This window comes from Neofelis nebulosa, chromosome 5 (assembly GCF_028018385.1).
Source record: "Neofelis nebulosa isolate mNeoNeb1 chromosome 5, mNeoNeb1.pri, whole genome shotgun sequence".
Taxonomy (NCBI): domain Eukaryota; kingdom Metazoa; phylum Chordata; class Mammalia; order Carnivora; family Felidae; genus Neofelis; species Neofelis nebulosa.
Genome location: NC_080786.1, coordinates 104,882,453 through 104,900,019, shown reverse-complemented (window position 1 = coordinate 104,900,019; position 17,567 = coordinate 104,882,453). Strand labels below are relative to the sequence as shown.

Here is a 17,567-nt window from a genome sequence, read left to right as displayed (position 1 = left end):
AGTTTAAGAATCTTGAATGCACTGTAAAATACCTTTCACAGACATCTGACAGTGTATGTATATGTAAAATGTGTGTATATTTATATATAAACACAGAAGCATACCTCCAAGGTGTTTTAATATATTGTCCTTAATGTGTAAGAACCTATATATTCTCCTACAGTTCTACTGAAAGTACAAGGTGGTTTTGGCTTTATTACTATTATTTTTTGAAGTTCATTTTTTTTGAGAGAGAGAGAGAGCAAGTGTGTGAGTGGGGGAGGGGCAGAGAGAGGAAGAAAGAGAGCATCCTAAGCAGGCTCTGTGCTATCAGTGTGGAGCCTGACCTGGGGCTTGATATCAGGACCATGAGATCATGACCTGAACTGATGTCAGGAGTCAGACACTTAACCTCCTGAGCCATCCACGTGTCCCAGAGTGGCTTTATTCTTAACAGCAAGAGAAAGAGTAAATCCTGCAGAAATATTAGCCCACCCTATGATCTAATAATTCACTTCTTACACTGAAAATACAGGAGTTTTAAGGACAGTGTGACTGCCAAATGTAGATATGTGCCCTTCGCTCTGAATAGTAATAAGGTCTGGATTAAATCACATTTGATGAAATCTTGATGCAAGGTACAAGAACAGGAGAGAGTTCCAATGAAATTTTCTTTACCATGTAGAGTAAATGCCGTTTGGTTTCAAAAGAATCAACATTTCTATCAAGATTTTATGTAACAATTTTCCTCTTTTTGTTTGTTTCAGTGGAAAAATGTATTTTTATTAAAACATGGGGACAGCACCCAAGGGCAGAGAGAGCTTCCTGTTACTATTTTCTAATGAGGGTTAAATTATTTAGACTCCTTCAAGACCTTCTCTATTGATATTATCCCCTCCTACTCTCAGAATCAGGTACACCATAGTTGATACCTCTTATGGGTCAAAGCTGCATGCTGTCTCTAAAATGACAGTTTCATTTGTTTAATTTAGGAAAACATGTAAAATAATTTGAGGGAGTAAATTGCTCTTCAAATTGTTCCAAATTCTTCACTTTATAAATGGGTTGTCTTTTTTTTTTTTTTTTTTTTTTTTTTGTCGTTTTAATTTAGAGGGAGAGTGTGTGCATGCAGGTGGGGAGAGGGGTAAAGGAGAGAGAGATAGAATACTAAGTAGGCTCCCCACTTGGCACAGTGCCTAACATGGGGCTCCATCCCACGACTCTAGGATCATGACCTGAGCTGAAATCAAGAGTGGACACTCAGTTGACTGAACCACCCACGTGCCTGTATAAATGGATCATCATTGTAACTGTCAGTTATTTGACTGGATTATCAGTAAAAACTACCTAAAAACTGTAAGCTCTTTAGTTTTAGAGATGATCTAGTCTTCTTGTGCTGCCATAATAAAATACCACAGACTGGGTGGTCAAACAACAGGGATTTATTTTCTCACAGTTCTGTGGTCTAAAGTCCATCATGAACAGGATACAGGCAAATTCTGTTTTTGCTGAGGTCTCCCTTCCTGGCTTGTAGACGGCCACCTTCTTGCTGTGTACTCACATGGACTTTTCTCTGTGTGTGTGGAGTAGCAAGCTCTGGGGTCTCTTCCTCTTCTTAACAGGACACTAGTTCTGTTGGATAGTGGTCCTACTCTATGATCTTACTTGACCTTTACCTACTTTTCAGGCCTATCTCCAAGTACAGTCACATTAGGATGTGGGGCTTTACCCTCTGAATTTGAGGGCTATTAAGTCAATTCATAGCAGAAGTAATCACTTTTTTGTACCGAAAAGTGAAGTGAACGTTAAAAAAAATACTTTCTATGAATCTATAAACAAGAAAACCTCACTTATTACAGTTTAAAATTCTAAAAATATCATTGTATCTTTGAGGTGGGAGACATTTGGAATCACTGAATTCATATTTCTTCCACTTTGAAGTCACCATGCATGAAAATGAGTTTCTTACAAGTGAAAGAATCAAGTCTAAGAACTGAAAATCAGAGTGATTTGTGTAATGGAGGAATTACATCATTGAAAAGTTGATTTCCATGTGTATTCATTGGTTATAGGAATAGAATATATTTGAAAATTAGTATGAAGAGTAACTCAATTACTCTTTTGGGTTATACCTATTTCTGTTTACTATAATCAAGCCAATTCACATTTTTCTAGGCAGTGTTCTTTTACTTTGAGTTGTTTGTGAACTCAGACAGGGAAATGGCATGTAGAGTTGTCCTTTGAATAACGCCATTATTAGGAGCGCCAACCAATTGCAGGTTGAAAATCTGCATGTAACTTTTGACTCCACAAAAACTTGCCTACTAACAGCCCACTGTTGACCAGAAACTTAACCTGTAACATAAAGTCAATTAACACACATTTTGTGTGTTTTATGTATTATATGCCATAATAAATTTTAATTTATTAAAATTTAATAATAAATATATTAATAAATTATTATATGCCATAATAAAGCAAGCTAGTGAAAAGAAAATGTTATTAGGAAAATCATAAGGGAGAGAAAATATATTTCCAGTACTGCACTGTATTTATCAAAACAATTTTGTGTATATGTGGACGCACATATTGATCAAGAGTTAGCTATACTTAAGATTTTGGCAAATGGAAAGAAAAGATTGTGTATTTAAAGTAATGCCAACAGAAGTCAAGAAGTCCTAAATCTGTTATGTCTACCTGTTATATCTACCTGTTTACCTCCCTCACTCCCTTTTTTATCCCTTTTTTTCCTTCTTCTTCTCTCCTTTCCTCTGATATCAGCTCATAAGTCAGGTAATGATTGCTAGGATTTCTCAAATAATAGCCTAAATATAATTCATTGACCATCTGTGTAGTACTTCTTTCTTTCTATATGTAGTGTATCTTTTCTATTAGATAAATCAATTGGTGGATGTTTGAGATTCGTTATGGGTTAATAGTACATTTACTTGTTGGATATTGATATAGACTCCACCTAAGTCTCTTAGTTTTATCTTTGAATTATTGTAAGTGTACCTATTGTATCTCTTGAATAATTTCAGTTTCTGATGATTTGATGCCTATCTAAAACAAAATTTAATCAAAAGAAACAAAATTCGGAGACTTAAACATCTTCGTGTAAAAATAATTTTAAATTGATTTATAAAATTTATCATCTCACCTTGTGTATTTATAGATTAAAGGATAAGCCATTGAGCAGTGGTCTAATTTTGTGGATGTTAGTTTAATTGGTTGAAAGGTATTTTAACTCTTATTTACTTTTTATTAAGGTTGTTTTTTTTTAATGTTTGTTTTTGAGAGAGACAGAGTGTGAGCAGGGGAGGGGTGGAGACACACACACACACACACACACACACACACACACACACACAGAATCAGAAACAGGTTCCAGGCTTCAAGCTGTCAGCACAGAGCCTGACGCGGGGCTCAAACTCATGAACCGTGAGATCATGACTTGAGTCGAAGTGGACATTCAACTGACTGAGCCATCCAGGTGCCCCATTTTTTTAAAGTTTTTAAAAAATGTTTGTTTATGAGAGACTACATGGCACATGTGCAAGTAAGCAGGGGAGAGGCAGAAAGAGAAGGAGAGAAAGAATCACAAGTAGGCTCCGTACTGTCAGCACAGAGCCCAACTTGGGGCTTGATCTCATGAATATGAGATCATGACATGAGCAGAAATCAAGGTTTAGATGCTTAACTGACTGACCTTCCAGGTGCCCCTTGATTCTTATCTACTTTTGATTTCAATTTCACTCTAAAACTATTTACAAGAATGACTCAAACTCAAAAGCTTTGTATACAGTACATTTTAGTAGAATATTTCTTCTGAACAATAAAATTAGTCTACTGATTATGGTATTTACTAGTTAAGGACAGTATAAATTCAGGCATGACTTCATTCCATGCATTAATACTTCCCTGAAATGTCAGGAATAAATTAAATTTTTATTTTTTTAATTTAATTTTTGTTTGTTTTAGAGAGAGAAGGTGGGGAAAAGAGGGGCAGAGGGAGGGGGAAAGAGAGAGAGAGAGAGAGAGAGAGAGAGAGAGAGAGAGAGAGAGAGAGAGAGAATCCCAAGCAGGCTCCATGCCTTGTGGGGATGAATCCCCATGATCCTAGGATCATGACCCGAGCCAAAATCAAGAGGCTGATGCTCAACCAACTAAGCCACCCAGACACCCCTAAATTAAGTATTTTTATCCTGACATTGGTATTCCCTTTGATCTCTATTATAGAGAAGTGTGTTTTCCCAGGAAAATAAATGGATCTAATGGTGCCAAATTTCTCATAACATACTTGCCAAAATTTCCGTGTATTTTAGTGTAAAATATATACTGCATTTACTGGATATTCTGTACGTACACATTTAAGTGTAAGTAGTAAGTATGTATGAGTGTATGCATATAGTTTCTTCATATAACCTCTTCAAGAAACTAAGGAACTTAGTTTTACACTGGAGTCTTTTTGTTCATGGCTGCATCCCCCAAATCTGGAAACAGTGTTTGGCATATGGAAGTTGTTTTGTTTAGTAAACATTTGATAAAGTAGTATTACCAGAATTCATGTTTTGTTGACCCTATATTCATTGAACTTGGTGTTAATATGCATCCCCTGGTCTACCTGCAGATAATTATTTTTCCCAGTCTGGATTGAGGGAGAATTAAGCCATTCTTCAAAAGTAAAAGTCTCTCTGTGCTTTTCAGTTGGCAGTTAGTCCTATAATCAATAAATGTTAAAAGGGCTGAAGAACTTAAAATGAGCAGCAGAAAGTTTCCGGGTGCCTATTGACTCCTTTATAGCATGCATTGAGTCAACAAGGGTTTATTAAGACCTTTGCCAAGTACTTCCCTAACAGTCAATCAGCAGCCCTGCGAGTGGAATGCATGTGAATGTCTGAGATTTAGGGGAGGGAAGTTGGTTCAACGGGGCTTGAAGAGATGCTGTGTGTATGGTACCTGGATTCAGTTAATACATACCAAAAATGTAAGCTGAAGTCCACAGTTAGGTGTTTTATTCTTGCAGGGTGGGGGGAGGGCAGTGGTGGTGTTTATCTTTAGGGCATTTCTGTATTTGAATTAATCTGTGAAGATGATGGATAAGAATGTTGTGTCTTGGTTTTATATAGACTTGTACAATTTGCTTAGTTTAGTTTGCAGTTGTTCTGCCTCTGCCATTACTATTCTTAAAAAGCAGCTAAATCATGTAACTATTTCAGTGTTCCTTAACATTTACTGTAAGACCATTTATTATCAAGTGTCTCTTCATGGCCAAAGTGGTCCACTTCAGGTGATGTTTTAAGGCACTAAACATTGCCATTAGGCACTTACAGTGCACAGGTTTCTTGAGAGAGCCAGCTGCACGGGGAGGAAGTGGCTCTAAAGAAGGCTTAAATAATAAAAGGCTACCGTTTATCTGATGAACACTGTCCTAAAACATTCTCAGTTCTGCCACACTAATTCCAATGAAGAATTGCCAGATTAGAGAGACACTGAAACCTACAAAATGTGAGGTGCATGCATGCACAGAGTCGTGTATGTCCTTCTGTCCATCCAGGCACCACCTGGATGGACACATACATGAAACTCTGAACCATGCCCTCAAAATAGTTTTGAATACCTACTGTGTTTTCAGCATTATTAGAGTTCCCAAGTCTTCACATTAGGTACATGATAATGTAAAAGAGACAATGGTAAAGTTTGAAATCAGTAGCCGCAGACCATCTCCTTGTGAAATAACAAAGCTCTTGCTGTAGCAGTGGTTTTGTCTCGCTGTTTGAGGAAGCATATGACTCATCGTTCAATTCATTTGGTGATGTGAACCCTTTTTAAAGGAATGATAGCTTTCAGGTTTGAAACGTTAGTTGTTTCTCTTAAAATGGTAGGTGTTGCCTTTAGTAGTCACTGAAGAGTTTCGCTTTTTAGAGAACATAAAATAAATCTCTCTAATAAGGCTTTTATAATCTATCTTGTTGATGGTAAAGGTGTACCAGTTTTGTCTCTTTTTATGAGTTTTAATCACAATCCTAGAATTTTTTATGGATTATTTCTATTGTAATAAAATATTTCATACATTAGAATTTATAATGTGCCTAAGAAAAAAATACTCTAGAAGTTTTACTTCATATTGCTTATACACATTCTTATTCTTGCTTCTAGATTGTCAACTGCATAAATACTCACTATTGCTTCCTGGAGATTAATATGGATAGGCAAAAACCTTAAAGGTTTTCTTATGGAAGACAGATTTAAATGTGTCACTTTTGTTTGTTTGAGCTGTAGCTTGATCCTTAGAAACGAGGGCTGTGGATTCAGATGGACTCAAGACTAACCTGACTCTGCTTTTACTGTGATTGGGTTGTGGGAAAGTTACCTAGGTTCATCTGTGAAATGGAGTGAATACTGATCTATAAGGTTGTTGTGAGGATTAAAAATGCCAGAAGATGCAATGCCAATCCAGAACTTGACAGGCACTGTTGAGAAAATGTGTTTGTTCTCAAAATGGACAGTAAGTAAAAAGTGGAATTTGACTTTTTTGGCTTCTTAACCATTCCTTGAAATTGAATTTCAGGCATTTTATTGTCTCCATTCACAATAAAAGAAATGTCCAGCTTCATCGTATACGCATCTTTATTCCATTGGAAGTCTTTATTGAATACAGGATGGACTTGATTTGAATCATTAGGAAAGAATAATGTTTGTGCTTTATATGGTTAGATACTTTAAAATATTTTCTACACAGTCATATGTGATAGAGATTTGATTTTTAGATTTCCCCCAGTTTTTTTTGCAATTTATTAAAACCTAATCAAAACTCAAGCATATGAAAATATTGATGTCATCTATCATTAAGTGGATTGTAGTTACTTTAGGATTATTATTACTTTATATTCTTGGTATTAACAATTATTACCTGAAATAAATTATTTAAGTATTACAGTAAAGTTTTATAAACTTTTTTTTTCAAATACTATTTTAGCAAGACAACGAAATGTATTATGAATTCTTAATGGCTTTTAAAGTATGACAGCCATTTCATAAATTGATTCTCTGAACCTGATAACTAAAAAAACATTTAAAAAATTTAAATACCTAATTCAGTCATGAGTTAACTGCTAGTTTATTCATAAATTAGAGAAGCAAAATTTCCCTTCATTTTTAGGTCACTGGTTTAACATTTCACAATTAATTGATCCAAGAGAAGCAAGTATTTTTCTACATTTGCAGAAAGTGCTAACTCTGTGAAAGTACTTACCTCATAATAATTTTCATGCACATGAGCATGAAGTAATACAACTTGGTCTTTGTCACTAATATCAGTAGGTATACTAATTAATTTTGAATATAATTGACATATTTATTAATTTTGAATATTTCTGTAATTGATATATCTAAGCTTGTTTTGAAGATAATTTAGTATCTGTGAAAATACCTGATTCCTTCTAAAAGCTGTTCTGTAAGCTAGCATGAATGTGTTAGGTGTTTGTGGTCTTTTTATAGCAATTTTGCCTTTTCCTAGTTGATTATGTGTACATTCTAACCATAAAAACCATGAATTTTATAGACTTATTATATACTTTTCCAATTATTAGTGTATATTAAAATTCTAAACCTTTCTAGCCCATCTATGAGCATGTTTGCATTCTTCAGCTCTGTCTTATTTCTTTAATTTTTTTAAAAGTATATTTATTTTTGAGAGAGAGAAAGAGAGAGAGAGAAGCAGGGGGAGAGGGGAAAGAGAGAGAATCCCAAGCAGGCTCCACACTGTCCACGCAGAGCCCAATACAGGACTCAAACTCATGAACTGTGAGATCATGACCTGAGCCGAAACCCAAGAGTCAGACGCTTAATCAACTGAGCCACGCAGATGCCCTGGTTTGTTTCTTTTTAGAGCCTGAACGGTCTTCAGTAATTTTACTGGAAAAAATGTTTTGTGTAAAAGATAAAGTAATATATTTTCTGTTCCTCTGTTTGTTTAATAAATATTTACTGCTACGTGGAACTATTTAGTATTTAGGAACTACTACGTGCAAGTTATTGTTTTAGACAATGTCAGAGTTACAATATGATAATAGGGGAAATCTAAGCAGGAAAGAGAGACAGACCTCTTTAAGAATTGAGGAAGGTCTTAAATCTCAGGTAGAAAAACTAAGTAAGACTACCTACAGGGGAAAATACTAAAGTCTGGACAAAGCTAATAGACCCCTTTTGCCATTTGGGATGGGCTGTGTATAAAGGTAAAATGGAAAACCTAGAAAAGCCAAATGTAAGAGAACCTTGAATGTCAGGGTAAGTTTACTGTTTTTTCTCCTTAAAAGCAAATGGGCCACTGGAAAATTTTGAGCAGGTGATATTTAAAAGGGATGGATTGGAAGGGAAAAGAGGTAGGCATTGGAAAGATTGGTTTAAGGGACTTACTTAGCAAATCCTAGGTAAGAAGAAGTTGTTCTTCTGATAGGGTTTGCATGTTGTAAATGGAACCACTGTGAGAGACATGAAGGTTATACCCTGTCTGGATGTAGTTCAAAATGTTAAATTGAGGTATTCAACTCACAAAATCAAATAAGTCTTTTTTCCAATTTGCAGGGCAAATATTAATAGATACTCAGTTTTAAGGATTCCTTCAATGAAGATTTTCTCAAACGCTTGGTACCAACTATTCAGCTTGTGTATGTGTGTCTGTGTGTATTTCATGCTTATAAATTCAGCTTTCACTGTGTTTCTCAAAGAATACACATCCTGTCTTGTCGCTTGAACCAAATTACTAATCCGTAGGATTTGGCAACAGACAGTACCTGTGCTGAGGCTGCAGAGGGTATCATAAGAGGGAAGGAAGCAGTGGGGGTGTTGAGATAGGTTTTTAATTTAAGCGTGGGTGTTCAGACAGTACTGCTACCAGGAGAGAGATGGTGGTAGAAACTGATTTGGGGAAGGGGGTGGGTACAGTATAGAATGGATTGGATTTGAAATGCAGAGAGGATATCCATGGGATTATGTATAGGATGTAGTTATAAATTGGTAAGAGTTTGGGAGAGAGTCAAGCTAAAGATAAATGTAGCTTAGGAGAGGTAGAGCTTGAAACTTTGAGTATTGGTGAAAGTAGGAAATATGGCTGGCTAAGACAGAACGTTGGAAAACACCCACCTATTCTCTGTTAAGAGAAGTCTAAAGGAAAGAAAAGGAATCAGATCTGTGGTGGGAAAAGCAAGAGAGTATAGTACCAAAGAAGATGGGGAAGAGTTTTCAACAAAAATGTTGAAAAATGTAGAACACTAACTGCCCCAGTGTTTGGTTTAGGGTGATTCAGGAGCCCTTTGGGGAAAGCAGTTTTTGTAGATTGGTCAAGGCAGCAGAAGCCACTTGTATAGTGTTTCCAGTATTCCCTGTTTTACATGTTCTTGATTGTCTTTTTAGCTGAAACTGTATGTTGAGCCACTGTTTTCATGGAGTAATCTATAATGACTTACAGTTCTGTTCCCTGGGAGTATGGAACTCCTCTTCTGTAAATGTAGTTTTAATATTATTTCCTTTAAATATGTTGCCTTAGACTATTTCAAGCCAAAACTTATCCAGGTGCTAATATCATTTCCTCAAATGCACTGAAGTGACTTTCTTTAAAATATCAGCAAACTACTTTATAAATGCCTCTCCTGTAGGACTTATATTATAATTGACATTACAGAGGGATGAATAATGAATTCCCTGTCATTGCCAGCTCTTCTTTTACACTAAGTACAGTGATGCTTTAAATAAGGCCCACCGGTTTAATAAAGATCCTGTCGAAAGCTCTTCAGAGTAGTAGGCCACCTGCATATGAAATTTCTAGGTTAGAATCTGATACGTAACCACTTTTGTTTCCATCTGCAGAAAATAGACTCACCCTAATTGCTAGTAATGATTTAATGATGAAAACTCCACTTGTCATCATTTGCATTTTTCCTTCTGTTGTGTGTGTGTGAGAGAGAGAGAGAGAATATAGTTTTTCTAGTCTTCACAGTGACTCTAGACATGTGTAGTTATCATTATTCCTATTTTCTGTAGGAGGGAACTGAGGCTTAGAATCTTGAAATTGTCTGAGCTTTTTGGCTAATTAAAAACAGAGCCAAGATTCAAATCAGCATTTTCTGACTTTCAAGACCATGTTCTCTACGTGGCCCATGCAGTGTTGTGAATTACTTGAAAGTTGAGCTATATGTAACACCCTTGATGGCAACAATTCATTCTGGTGTGGGGGCTCAACTTCTCATTATTTTCTTAGCCTTTTCCTCCAAGTAGGGAAGAAGATCACTTTCATTTGCTTGAACATATTGCCATTTGCCATTATTGGTTATCAGGTACTTTTCTGTGTATTTAATGCCATTATGTATATATGTTAATTTTCACATCAGCTCTATGAGAGGTGGATTTATTTCCTCCAACATTTTATTATGAACTTTTCAAACATCATTATACACTCATATACTCACCATTTAGATTTGACTGTTAACATTTTAATTATACTTATTTTATTACATATCTGTAACCTATCCATCATCAGTTCATTTTTGACTTAGTTGCAAGTAAACTAAAGATATCACTACACCTCCGTAAATACTTCAGCATACCTATTATTGAATACAGTTCAACATTTACAACTTGTTAATACAAAATTTACATTTAGTGAAGTGCACAAATCTTAAATGTACATTCTCTGAGTTTTGATAAATGCATACACCTGTGTAACCCAAGTACCTATCAAGATATAAAACATTGCTGGGGCGCCTGGGTGGCGCAGTCGGTTAAGCGTCCGACTTCAGCCAGGTCACGATCTCGCGGTCCGTGAGTTCGAGCCCCGCGTCAGGCTCTGGGCTGATGGCTCGGAGCCTGGAGCCTGTTTCCGACTCTGTGTCTCCCTCTCTCTCTGCCCCTCCCCCGTTCATGCTCTGTCTCTCTCTGTCCTGAAAATAAATAAAAAACGTTGAAAAAAAAAATTAAAAAAAAAAAAAAAAAAAAAAGATATAAAACATTGCTATTGGTAGGTGTCTCTTCTATTCACATTTTGTAGATAAGGAAACTGAAACACAGAGAGGTTAGTGATCTGCCTGAGGTCACACTGCTAATAAGTTGCACAGTGGGAATTCAAACTCTGGCAGTCTGGCTGCAGGGTTTGTGTCTTAAGCACACCACCATACTGTCTGGGGATTATTCTCACATACTCAGGTATCCTTTTACATTTATGTGTACAGATGTAATACTTATTTTTTACATAGGTGTGTAGAAGTAGTATGTTTGGGATTAGAATAGAAATGCAGTTCTAGAAATGCATCATTTCTTTGCAAGCAGTTTACGGCAAGAGAATCTAAGAGGGAAAAATACCTACTTTCATTGAAATATTTGGGTGAATTGAGAATACAGAGTCTGTATAACTCTGTCTTACCTGGATCCTTGATTAATGTTTCCATGTAAAGTGATAGTTTCCTAATGACAACACTGAAATTCAGGAAAATCCTAAAGTGCCACTTGAACAATGAAGGGTAAATGATGTTCAGTATAGTTTTTTCTTCAGCATATTTTTGCCCTATTATAATTAGTAGAAAATTGTTCATCTATGTGTGGTGTATGTAGTACTACTCACGTTGATATCTCAGTCTCCCAAATAATGAAATTAACCAATTTGGGATTTATAGTTATGAAATTTGTGAAGTTTCTGACAGGAGTATAATTTTCTGACTTTTCTAAATAAATTGCATAAAAATCTGAATAAGGACTGGAGTAGATTATATTAATGTATGTGTGGTTTTTGCTTTTGTGTTTTTTTGGTTGGCAATGCTTAGGTGTATCGTCCCTATGAAAATAAATCGTGTCTCTTTCCTACATTGTGTTCAAAGCACAAGCTGTATCTGAAACGTTGACTAGTACTCTTTATTCACTGTCCATGTTATGAAAAAGCAGCCATTATATGTATTAAAAAATTCTAAGTATTGCTTAGAAAGCAAATTAAAAAATAAATAAAAGCATGTAGTCAGCAAAAGCTAGCCAGTCACTAGAGGGCAGAGCAGCACTATATTTTAGGCCTCATTTGAAAATTTCTGGTTTAAAAATTGCTGAACATAGGAAAATATATTGATGCACAATTAAATAGAAATTTCTTTGTATTCTTATTATCTTGTCTTGCTGTGAAATCCAATAACATGCATACCCTTGTATCAGAGGAGCTTTCTGGCAATTACATTGCTTTCAGAAGCAATGATTATTTAGAAGAGTATAAGTATCCCTCAAGAGAAAATACTAAAGCAATAGTAATGGAAAGAATAATGCATTAAGTGATTTCTTTTTTTAATTAAAAAAACATTTTTAATGTTTATTTATTTTTGAGAGAGAGAGAAAGAGAGAGAGAGCGTGAGTAGAGGAGGGGCAGAAAGAGAGAAAGACACAGAGTCCAAAGCAGGATCCAGGCCCTTGAGCTGTCAGCACAGAGCCTGACGCAGGGCTCGAATTCACAAACCATGAGATCATAACCTGAGCCGAAGTTGGACACTTAACCAACTGAGCCACCCAGATGCCCCTAAATCATTTCTACTGTAGTACACTGAAATCGAATTGCATGCAGTATAGACTTCAGTTGAGACATGAGAAAATAAGTTTGAGGCAAGCTTACTAGTATTTAAATCTAAGAATTCATTGAAACGTGGAGCATTTTTTGATCTTTCAGCTGAAATGTGTTGAATCATTAAGACTTTGAAATTACCAAGTTATAAAAGAAATGAACTAACTCTAGCTCCTTTTTTAAATGTTAAAATTTTATCAAGTGGCCATTCACTTAATTCACTTAATTTGTTTGAAATTTTCTATCATTCTGATATAGTTTCATCTTGACTTACTTTTTCTGATAGATTTTTAAAATAAATGAAGCACTGAGGTGTAGTGTCCTAGTGAGTAAACTGAGTAGTTCAGTGTCTCAAAAGAAAATTTTATTTTGAATGTGTAGTTTGGATTTATATGATTTATACAGGATTTATTTTTTTTTGAAGTTTATTTATTTATTTCGAGAGAGATAGAGATATTGTAAGCGGGAGAGGGGCAGAGAGAAGAGAGGGCGAGAGAACATCCCAAGCAAGCTCCATGCTGTCAGCACAGAGCCTGAAATGGGGCTTGAACTCATGAAACTGCGAGATCATGACCTGAGCTGAAAGCAAAAGTCAGATGCCTAACTGACTGAGCCACCCAGGCACTCCTATACAGGATTCATTTCTAATAGAGAACGTGGGATATCAGAAAAAGCATTGGATTTTGGAATCAGAAGAATTGGGGCTCCAATTGTCATCTTGCTTATGACCTTAAACAAGTCACTTTAGCCCTCTGGAGTAAACATTTTCTAAGTTGGAGAATTGGAAAAAGTAAATATATATATTATTTACAGCTGGGTCATTTTGAGGATTAGGTGTCTGTGTCTGTGTATGTGTGTCTCCAAAGATGAGACTGTAAAGACAAATTTTAATAGATAATGATGTAAGCTCAGAAAAACCTTAGAAATAACTTTGAAATGATTATCTTATAAATGTAGTAACATGAGGGCACCTATTACACACTGTAGAGTACCAAAAATGTAGTTTCCAATCCAAAGTGAGATTGCTGACTTCCTCCCTGTCTCTCGAGTGTCTCTGGCTGCTTAGCTTCTCTGTAACTCTTGACTCTTTCACTCCTCTTACACCGTGCTCTGTTTGTTTCCATGTTTCCTCTCTCTGTGTTTCTCCTGACTGTCTTTGGTCTCTCTCTGTGTTTTTCTTGTCCCAGGCACCCTCAGGAAGACCCCAAGCCTCTAGCAGTACCTGGTATCATCTCCAGCATGTTTATAGATGTGGAGGATTCACTGGGATATTGAGAAATACCAGAGGCGAGTTGTTCTACCGTAGTAAGTCAATCAGCATTTACTAAGTGACTACTGTTTACAGAGCACAGTTGGTGATGTGTTGGGCAAAGAAGAATGAGTTAGGGCATAGCTGAGAAAAAATAGATCTGTAATCTCTTCTAAGTGGTCCTTGCAGGCTAGACACACATGCAAATGAAAACAACAAAATAAAAAGCTGACAAATAATTGCATAGCTGAGTGGTGTGGTATGTGTGCTGCACAGGCCCAGATTTGATGGAGTAGAGAAAACCAGGTGGTACTATTCAGGTTTCCTGCATGAGTTTAAAGTAGGATTGGAAGAAAGATACAGGAAGAGAGGGTGGAAGTGAGTAATTTCTGTGAGGCTTGGCCAGCCTGTTGGCTTGCCTGTGAGTGAATCCCTGATGGGAGGGTAGTAAAATAAAGAGTGCTAAGCTATAGCCTACCAACAGCTGACTTGCCTTCAACTTCTTAGAGAAATTCAAGTTATGAAAAGAAGTACAGCCTAGTTGAGACTTTCCATAAACATAAGTGGTATCTGTTGCCAGTTTTAGAATTTATAGAGTTTCAGGGTAAATTGTGACTATGAAATAATAAAGAGGTACCCTATGACATAAAATGAGTACATGCCATTAGAATGTAATCTAGGGATGCATTTAATTTTTTATTTTTATTTTTATTTTTTTTTTATTTTGAGAGAGTGTGAGTAAGGGAGAGGGGCAGAGGGGGAGACAGAGAAAATCTTAAACAGGCTCCATGCTCAGTGTGGAACCTGATGCGGGCTTAGTCCCACAACCCTGGGATCATGACCTGAGCCGAAATCAAGAATCGGAGCCTTAATCGACTGAGCCACCCTAGGCACTTCTAGGGATGCATTTTAAACATGAAGATGAAATAAAACAGTAAACCCTTATAACAAGTTGCTTTTGTATTAAAATTTAATTTTTGCCCATATATTTTAGACAGTCTTACCTACAGACACACCATGATTTTCAGAATTGGATATGGTTTGAATACCACCCCTGCTAGCTGTGTAATGTTGGGCAGTTTTCATAACTCTGAATACCAGTTTCCTCATATGTAAGCTAAGGATGAAAATATTTATCTCAGAGCTATTGTGTGAATTAAGTAATTTTATAAATTCTTGAATGCATTTTAGGTTCTTGTTACTTACAGACACTTAAAAAGCATCTTTAAAATAGTTTCTTTTTTAAAAATTTTTTTTTAATGTTTATGTTTATTTTTGAGACAGAGAAAGACAGAGCATGAACGGGGGAGGGGCAGAGAGAGAGGGAGACACAGAATCGGAAGTGGGCTCCAGGCTGTGAGCCATCAGCCCAGAGCCTGATGCGGGGCTCGAACTCACGGACCGTGAGATCGTGACCTGAGCCGAAGTCGGACGCTCAACCGACTGAGCCACCCAGGCGCCCCTAAAATAGTTTCTTAAATATAGTGTTATTTCTGAGAACTTTTTAAAAATAGAAGCAACCCCATAGTATTCAGAAATGCTATATATACAGGGAATATTTATAACATTGGGAGAAGATACAGACAATAATATTAACATGAATAGCTGAGTACTACCTACTACCAACTTAGAAGACAGAGCTGCTCCTGGCCTGGATGGATTCCATTACTTCTCTTTAAGATCACGCCTCTCCCCCTACCCTCCCAGTCCTGAATGTTGACTTTATTACTTCCTTGTTTTTCCTTACAGTTATTTCACATATTTACGTATCCCCTACATTGTTTTCCTTGTTTTTGAATTTTATATCAGTAATACAATATCCTGTTTTCTGATGGAACATCTATTTTTGCCGCCCAGCATCATGTTTGAGTCCTCCTTGCTTATACTTGTAATTCATTTATGATCACAGTTGTATTTCATTGTCAGAAAATAATACAATTTATTTATCCACTTTCTTTTGATGGTCATTTTATTTTTTATTTTTTTGTTTATTTATTTATTTTGAGAGGGTAAGAGAGAGAGTGCATGTGAGTAGGGGAGGGACAGAGGGAGAGGGAGAGAGAGAATCCCAAGCAGGCTCTGTGCTGTCTGCATGGAGCCAACATGGGACTCAAATCTCACAAACTGTGAGATGATGACCTGAGCCACAATCAAGAGTCATATGCTCAACTGACTGAGCCACCCAGGCACCAGCCTCCCTTCTTAATTAGTTTTATCCTTCGCGGCAGCTGCTTTTATTTGTCACAGTTTTCCACTTGTACCTTCTCTCAAACCCACTTGAATCAGACACCCTGAAATAGCTGGGTGTGTTTGCTAGCTAAGTAATTCTCCCAAGAAAACCACATCATAATAGTGTTGTGTTCTCTTACGTTAAATGAAAATTGTTAGCTGTTCTTGACTTCTGAAGACAGTTGGGGCAGAGAAATAAACGTACACGTCTTTTACTGATTTCTTTTTTCCTTAATCGAGTTGAGATAGAGAAAGAGTGATCCACAGAGACTGTATGCAAGCTGCAGTGACTTAACCTGTTTGGTTCTGCATTGCAAAAGTCCCAAAAGCTCAGGGACTTGGCTCTACTTGTATTGGCCACTCTTTCCCCTTTTCTGTCCCTCATCCACTTCTGTTTTTCTCAGCCAGTGGTTCTTTTGGTATCTGATTATACTTCTCCACTCCATTCCTGTTTTCATATTATAGTTCTTCCAACCTTATACTTTGCACTTAGTGGTCTGTAATTTTAGTTGGTTGAGTTCCATATTTTGCCTGTTGTCAGACTGGTTGCTCTATCAGCCACGTTCATTTTCTGAGGTTTTCCAGGAGTGTACCAGGATCTAGCCAAGTGCCTAGTGTTTATTATTCATTAAATATTTCTTGAATGAAGAAAGGAATGGTGTAAATGCCTGAAAAGCACTGAAATGCCTTTTCCTTGCTTAGCAATAATAATTTCCCCAAAAGCAGTGGGCAAAAATCATGCATACTGAAAACAGTTCTGCCCTTGGGTAGCTTTCTAGACCATAAGTAGTTGTTTTTCCTTGAGTTTCACTCTGGTTTTTTGGAAAAATGAGAATGGTAGACCAGTGATCTGTAAGATTCCTTTTGACTCCAGCATTTTGTATTCTCTCTTCAATTGAAATGGAAATTAGTTTCTCTCTGGATGTCTAGGCACTACTACCAAAGCCTGAATCCATCTACCTTACTGGGCTTTAGGCCCATGACTGTGTCACAGCAACCTGGCAGTTATTGTCTCCCATAACCACAGCAGGTGGGGCATATGTCGAAATTTCCTTTCCTCTCTTTGTTATTTAGGGTTGATTTGTTCTAAAGAAAGACTACATTTATCATTCTTTGTAAAAGTATATTGAATGCCTTTGACTTCCCAGGTTCATTCACCAGGCTGCCCAGGCATTGTTCAGTGTACAACCTAGACTCCTGCACACTCTTGCTCTTCCTCCCCTTCCTTCAACCCCCAAACTGTGTCCAGGGCAGTTTGTCCTACCCTTTGTTATTTGCTGTACAACTTAACCCCATGTCTTTTCTCATATAGTTCAGTTACCATTTTTGAATCAGTGTTGATTTTTACTCTTGGGCCTTTCCTTGGAGGCAGTGAGTGTGTATTCATCTGGTGCTAGCAGAAGCGTTTACCATTCCTTTCTCCTGTGGCTTCTCTGCTAGGGATGTCCCAACTTCCCATAGATGGCAAGTGAGGGCCTGAACTCATCCCCTCACTACTTTCACTCGGACTTCCCATAGCTCTTG

At 36.8% G+C, this 17,567-nt stretch overlaps 1 protein-coding gene across 6 annotated transcripts in view; it reads left to right on the top strand.

Moving 5' to 3' along the window:
* The window catches only part of BBX (BBX high mobility group box domain containing), a 285,709-nt gene that overhangs the window by 117,031 nt on the left and 151,111 nt on the right, over window positions 1-17,567 (top strand). The window contains exon 1 of one of the 6 annotated variants that reach the window (XM_058731516.1): window positions 13,753-13,870. The exons of the other annotated variants lie outside the window; for them this stretch is intronic. The gene's annotated coding sequence lies outside the window, so the exon portion shown is untranslated. Of the gene's footprint in view, window positions 1-13,752; window positions 13,871-17,567 lie in introns of those variants that run through there. 6 annotated transcript variants of the gene reach the window in all.